Source organism: Natator depressus, chromosome 1 (assembly GCF_965152275.1).
Source record: "Natator depressus isolate rNatDep1 chromosome 1, rNatDep2.hap1, whole genome shotgun sequence".
NCBI lineage: Eukaryota > Metazoa > Chordata > Testudines > Cheloniidae > Natator > Natator depressus.
Window position 1 is genome coordinate 172,742,925 of NC_134234.1, and position 7,934 is coordinate 172,750,858.

Here is a 7,934-nt window from a genome sequence, read left to right on the forward strand (position 1 = left end):
GGTTAACATATGAACAAAGCAACACAATATTAATATTAAATATTATTATTACAAAATATTAAATATACAGTGCAGTAAGCTTCAATGCTCACTGTGTTAAAGTCTAGCTTGGAGAACCATCAGTTACTGATGATAATCAGTCTCAGTGGATGAAATGCTCAGAGAATCCTTCTAGATTAGTTTGGATTTAGGAGGGGAGTTTTAACATTCACTTTTGTTTCACACTTAGTACTAAATATGCACCTAACAGCTTCCAATATGAAAATTAAATTTTGGTTGTGTCCAGATTTGTTTCATCTCTGAAGGTCTGGATTCTCAGGCTGCTCAAAATAAACCATGACTTCTATATTTTAAAAATCTATCATTTTCAGTATTTCTTTTAGAGGCCTTGTGTTCACTAGGAAATCTTGGGCCAGATCTTCAGGTGGTATAAACTGACTTCAATGACTTAAGACAAATGTACATCAGCTGAGGATCTGGTCTCCTATGTTTAAGCACAACCAGGGTTTATACCCATGATTAGATGGCACAATGCCAGACATGACTTGCCCATGTCTATACTGACAATTCAGTTGTGGTCAGCATTATATCTGCTAACTTGTCTCCGTAGAACCGTATTTAAACACTAAGATTCTCTAGTGAAAACAAGCCTGTATTCAGTGTAGGGTCATTGTCTTTAACACTCACAACTGAATACTTGTGCTTTCTACATACATGTGTTCACTTGAAATACAAAAATACATGTGCTTTCTTGACCAAAAGCTTAATTCTGCTCCCATGGAATAAAATGGCAAACTCCCAGTAGAATCAGGTCCAATATAAGGGCATTATGGCTGTCTACACTGGCAGTATTTTATCAGTAAGGATTATTTCTCACAGGTAAAAACCATACACATAGACATTTGTAAGTCTGGATTAAATCAGAACAGTCTATTCTTAGTGTTTAGCACTAAAATATTGAGAAGTGCAATATAACAGATAGATCAGACTGTTTTTAGTAGATGGCTACTCTTGATAGGTTTAATTAGGTTTAACACCTTCAGGAGTTTCTTTCACTGTTGTTAAGATTCTCATTGTTGCTCTGACATGAACCCTAAAACTGCATCTGCTAGCTTCTGAAGGGCTACGCTGGGAGTATTTCATACATTTTTTATAGAGATGAGGCTATGATTCATTTTTAACAAGTTGTCCTGGAGGACAAACTTAGTAACAGCTCCTGAATCAATGGCAAAACTCTTCTTAACTTCAAAATAGCCAAACTCAGATCTGGTGTTAATGAGTGCAACTCCATTTGGCCCACTGTGTCATACTGTTGTGATAGAATGTGACAACGGTATAGTGACACGTTTTGTTGTGATGCAACAGCAACACAATGATAATTACAACGCAACATCACATTATGACACACAGTAATGATCTTGTGACACCTGAAATTGTCAGGATAGTTGAATAACCATGCAGAAAGAGTAACTGCATAGCATAGTTAATGGTAATTTCTTCTCACTCTGATCAACCTTTGGTAAAGACTGAGATGTAGTAAAAATTCATTGAATTCTTCCTTTTATATATTTTAATGGGTTGATGGGTATAACTATCTTGTAGCTACTGCTAAAGAGAGCAGCAGAGAGAACAAACTTCAAAATATTTAGAGATTTGTTTCTGGTAATCATTTATATTTTGGAATGCCTGTTTGCATCTATCTATTTGGTTTGGCAAACTGGAGTGTGAAATTCATGAGAATGCACTGTCATGCAAGATTACTACTACGGACAAATTTCTGATCAGGTCAGAAGTACCATGAGAGTTGTGGTATTTCAGCTCTTCTGTTTCTGCTCCCAGCCAGAACCAAGAACTGCATGAAAAAGAAGATGATGAGTCAAAATGCTAAACAAACTTTTTGAAACCTCAGAAAAGGTTTATTTCCGGTTCTGATACAGACAAAAGTTTGGGTCAGTTCAGATTTACACAAACCAGCTCACAGACCCCAATTTACAATTTCAAAGGCGAGTTTTAAAACAATGTCAACAATTAAGTGTCCCCCAAACCACCTGACCAGATGTCTTCAATAAACTCCCCAATTTGCATTCTACAGGGAGCAATCTTGTGTAATTTCCACTGGGAGCAAATTAAATAGCTTTGCTACAAGTCAGTGATTCCCCAGATTTAACATGTTGTGGTCTATAACAAGTTCAAGTAAACTTTGATGTATTGAATCATTTACCCTACTGATTCTGATGCAGGAAACTTATTGAAGTGACTAGTAACTTAACTGAATCAGTGGTTACTTACACTCCTGTCCTGAAAATATTGTTTAAATTTTTCAAAAGCTCTTAAGTGATTTAGAAGTCTCATTTCCATTTTCAAAAGTGACTTAGGCATTTAGGAGCCAAAGACTAATTGAAAGTCACTCCAGTGCCTAAGTCACTTTGGAAAATGGGACTTAGGAGCCTTTGAAAATGTTGGCCATTAGACTTCATTTTTTCATACTTTTATTTAGTACTACTGCATTATGTGCATTGTTAAAACCTTGCTCCCTGGGAATGATCATGAAAAAAAAAGTTTGGACAGGAGTCTCTGTCTTTGGACAGGAGGCAAAATTTCTGCTCACTTTAGTTTCTTAAGTGAAACATACATTAAAGAAAATATTTTTCATGAAGTGCAGAAAATAATAATGAAATAATAGTAGTTTTATTTTATAGTCCTATGTACCACTTTCAAAAATGTAACATAAGGAGATAAAAGGACTGGTGGTTAGCATGTGGGTTCTGCCTTCCATATATGCTAGATCCCAAGTGAAATTGGAACGGTATAGTTTGAACATTCCAAGTACCTAAAATAACATGCTTGTAAAACCTCATTGTTTTAAACTGAATAAGTTAAAGAAGAATGTTGTGGCAGATATTTTTTGGCTACCTTACAGACCTCCTCACTCTCTGCCCTACCACAGCGGTTGAGATAAGCGGAGGCAATTCTGCTAACAATACCTGGAACTCTTTCTCTCTACTTTTGCAACAGAACCTAAACATGTTGATATTCAGGGCATGGCATAAGGCCCATTTGTTTATTGAATTCTGTGTGGGGAGAGGTTGGGTTGGGGGAGAGATTTGTTTCTTTAAGATTGTATATAAGAATGAGCAGTGCTGCTATTATAAAACAACCTGTAAATTCTTGGCTATTATAGCCAGTGAGGAGATATTATTAGCTTGAGCTTTTAAATGCACCTGGAGACTGCAGAGACAAGTGTTTTAAAAGAATAAAAAAATAAATATGGAGGCTAAAGTTGCAGGATGGTTAGATGTTTGTGCATCCACTCAAATTTCTACAGAATACAATTCAATGTGTACAGTGTTGTTTCAAGCTAATAAATTATATAGTGTAATTGTCAACGTTTTTCTTACATGTAAAAATCTGTGTCTTTCCAGAAAGAGAACATTTTCCCCAGAAGAAAGATTTCAGTAAGTGGGAGCAACTGCAACATTTCCAGGAAATGACAGGAGATACGTTCAAAACAAAGAAAGGTTACTTTCTAGTAACTGTCGTTCTTCAAGAATGCTGCCTCTGTTAGTACAATAAAACCCAAGTTTCTAATTTCAGCACTGGGGAAAGAGTCTTACCCGTAACATATAAGACTGTGCCATGGACATTCATCATTAATTGGGTGGTTCAGTGCATCTATGGAGCACATGCCTATCCACTGGCCAAAAGTTTCAAATGCTGACTTTGGAGCAGTCTTAATTAGGAGGCTCATGCTACCAATGACTTGCTGAATTATTTATTGGGTGAAATTCTGACCCTATTGAAATTAGTGAGGATAGAATTTCACCAAAAAAGCAGATAGCAACCCCTGTCAGATGCCATTGCTAGACTAGTCACTGCTAGAGACTGGTTAGTTAAAGATGACAGAATAGATTCTCCCCTGGAGCCGAATTCCACTCGGACCAGACAGGCTGGACCTGCTCTAACTTATCTGACTGGCAAAAGATCAATCAGGGCCTTTACACCAGTGGTGGGTAGACATAGAGGAGCTCTGCTACATCCCTCTCTGCCTACGCTAGAAGAAGGCAGAGGGAGGCTAGCAAAGGAAGCAGCTACACAGCCTTCACCAGGTTTATGCCAGCAAGAGTCCCCTATGCAACAGGAATTCCCCACTTGCCACTTCTGGCAACAATACAGCCACTTTGTGCTGCCTGAATGGGGCAAAATGGCTTTATGTGATACACATTCCATCCAAGTACAGCTGCAATTGGAGACCGCTGGTATTGAAGGTATTCTGCAGTGTACTTTAGTGGCTTGTACTGCCAAAGATATTCAATGGCTGGTGTAACTAAAATAATAAAAATGTGAAGTGCTTACTTGTCAGATAGCTGGTCTTCCATAGAATCATCAGCCTGGAATAGAACAACTGCTCACCAGCAACGGTCTGCTCCCACAAAACAACAGCCTTGTTTGTGGCTAATGGTACCGAAAATGATCCCTGGATTAGCATCTGCTGAGTGGCTAGCATTACAAAAAGATTGGTCATTGAGCAGCACGACTAACATCACAAAGGGAGATTGCTGCTGCAAGTGGTTTTCTGATAGTCCCATGGAGAAGACTCCCTGTCAAACCATGAATAAATCTGAGTGGCTAAAGTATAATATCCTCTACTGAGCCAGGCAAATGCATGATTCATTTTCTGAGCCAATTAGAAGAATGTTAGATAAGGATAACATGGCAACTTATAAAAATAATAATTTGGGACACTAAAAACTGGACATGGATTTGCAAGCACTCCGAAGTCTTTGTTCCCTGCTACAATTTACCGAGACCCTGTAAAACCTTTAAATATTCTATGCAGTCTAAAATAGTCATACTAAAATAATGTTCAGCTATTTCACCTAATGATGCATCAACGTGTGTGTTGTCATTGTGAGGTTTCACACTGGCATTTTAAGAGGGCTTTACTCAGTTTCATTTCTGAGATTTACACTACACTATTCTGAATTATTTACTATTATTGGGGGTGGGGGTGACCACAATAAAGGAAAGAGCATGCCAGGAGCTAAAATATAAAGGAGCTATAATATTTACTGTCATGGTTCAGAGCAACTACATTGGTATTTCCCCTCAGTGATCCAACAAGGGCACCTGCTCTCAGCCGTTGCCTTTCTGGGTGGAGACCTGCGTCTCTCTTCTTTCTGGCCAGGGGTATTTCCACGTGGTGATTAGGATGTGATGGTGATGACTAGGAAGACAAAAATGCAGCAGCTCCAGTTACTGCTAGTAAAAAGGGTATAAACTCCCAATTTGTGAGGGTCAGTGATATGGGTGTAACATACCCTGAGACTGTATAATCAAATCCGGTGTTTTCTGGGACATTTATGTCAGTCTTTTGTTTAGGCAACCAAAGCCTGCACTCCTTTTTATCTTCTGCTGTTTTATCTTGACAAATACCACCACATTGTAACAATTCTTCATGATGATGAGAATTGAATCCTTCTTTCAAGGGCCTTTAAGTTTCCTGTTGCTCAGCTTCAGATGCTCTTCATTGCACCTCTTCTTCACCTGAGCCCCATTTTCTCTCCCGATGATATGTGAATGGGACACCATATTTCAATCTAGAGCGTACACATATTTGCACGTAATGTATATAATATATGTGAATTGTTTGTGAGGAACATGGAGAGAACGGAAGGGTGAGGCACCTTCTGGGCCAGCAAGCCCCTTAAACAGCCTTTGTTACTAAGGAACAACACAGCTTCTCTCCCTCTCTCAGTGAGTTGTTTCAGCACTGAGTCTGCCGGGCCCCGTTCTCAGGCTGCATAAGTAATTAAAGGCAAAAGCTCATCACAGAAACCCCTCTCCTCTCTTTCCTACAGTGGCAAGCTGCTATATAAATAAGGCAAAAATCAATCAACGGAAATTCTCAGTGCAGACGTTTTTACAAGATTCCCAGTTCTGACCAGGTGGATAATAAAAAGAATGACTTCTAATATGATGTTTTGGTCAGAATCAGGTATTTCAAAGACCCTCACTCACCAGCCTTCCACAACATCTCTTCCTGCCACCAGCATCCTCCCACATCAAGTCTTGTTGTTCCTGAGGAAGGTTGGAGTGCAGTGGCCTGTTATCCTTCTTCCCTCGCTCCCTCACTTCCGCCACCAACCAGATAGGTGCTCTCTTTCAGTGTTTCTAGAAAGCCAGCTAGCAGGTCCATTATCAAGAACCACGCTCTGGGGTGACAATGAGGTCTGCTTCCCCTTCTGGTTATTTTGGAGGCATTGACTGATGGACCCATCTCCCCCCATTTTTCCTCTACAGTATTGTCAGTCACAGGCATTCATAAACCACGAGTCTGCCCTCACCTCCCCTGCCCCCAAAATATAATGAGATCAGTTTAAAAATCATGATTTTTTAAATGTGGAGAAAATCTGTGAGGTTTTTTTTTGATTGGTGATACTGTATGCAGTGCCTGCTTTTGATGTGATGAGCCAGATTTCCATACATTTGTGAGCACCTGACTTATAACATGTAAAGGGCCATGTGCACACATGAACATGTAGTCTGTGCATACATATTGGGATTTTGGACTTAAATTAACCATATACATATACGTGTAACTGTGTGCTCTTAACACAGCAGACCTGTCCCAATGTGGCATTATATATCTCCAGACGCTAATATTCTAATTGTATGCTCAATGTGCATTTTAGTTTGAGTTTAAAGTGCATATTTATTTCTCCAAATGTTGGATAAAGAATTTAACTTTCAGTAATGTACAGCTACATAAATTAGTCCCATGTTTTTATCCATTCTATAGTTCGTTGATAGGGAAGGTTATTTACCAATGTTTGGAAGTCAGGCGGGGTGAGAAGGGAGAACCTTTAAATTTTCCAGGTTTATATCTAAGCGCCAGATGGAAACAATTCTAAAACAAAAGAATGAAATCTGGTAGGACATTCTGGAGATCTCTTAAGTTTAGCAGCTCATCACTGGCGCAAAGGCCAATTTTCCATAAGACTGATTTCAATTGCAGAAAAAAAAAAAAAAGGCCAAGTGATGTACTAGCTTAACCCATAAAGCACTAAAATGTGGAGTTAAATGGAAATTTTGCTTTCTGCAAGTCACATTGTACAATTAACTCATTTTACATGTTTGACTCAACTGTTAATGTCTGCTGCTAATATAAATGCCTGTGGTTTTTAAAGAGAAAAAGCTTCAGCACTTCAAGGGAGACAAGCAAAAGATGATACATCGTTACTGATTATAGTACTTACAAAAGTTTACAGAAACTGTATTTATAATCCTAATAGTTTATCTTTGACATCAGACCCTTCAAACCAGACTACTTAAAAGCTTCATACATTTCACTGCAAAAACAAGCTAGTATTGAAACAAATACATGATATCCCATATCTGCCCACGTATCTTTCAAAATAGATTGCTATACTAATCAGTGAACAAAAACAAAAAGGCTTTCAAAGCCTGCCAGTAATGATGTGATGAATTCCTTCTGAGATGCAAGATGGTAGAGCTGGTAGATTGCTAAGTAGTGAGTCTCAAAGACTATTCTCCTTTTAGCTTTCTAAATAAATAAATACAAATAGTTTCCTGAACCAATCTGAAAATTTACAATTGTTTCATAACAGAGGAAAGATGATCTTGTGGTTAAAGCACTGGATTGGACCTCAGGAGATTTGAATTCAATAGATTTCCTGTGTGATTTTGGGCAAGTCATTTAATCTCATTGTGCCTCAATTCCCCATTTATAAAATAGGAAGAAGAATACTTTGTTGTCTTCACTGTGAAAGTTCAGTGGGGCAGGAACTGTCTCCTGCTGTGTGTTCATATAGCATCAAAGACACTGGAGTCCTGATCTCAGTTAGGACCTATAAGTGTTATTGTAACATAAATAATAGTAATCAACTGGAGTCATGCATTGCATGTCTGACTAG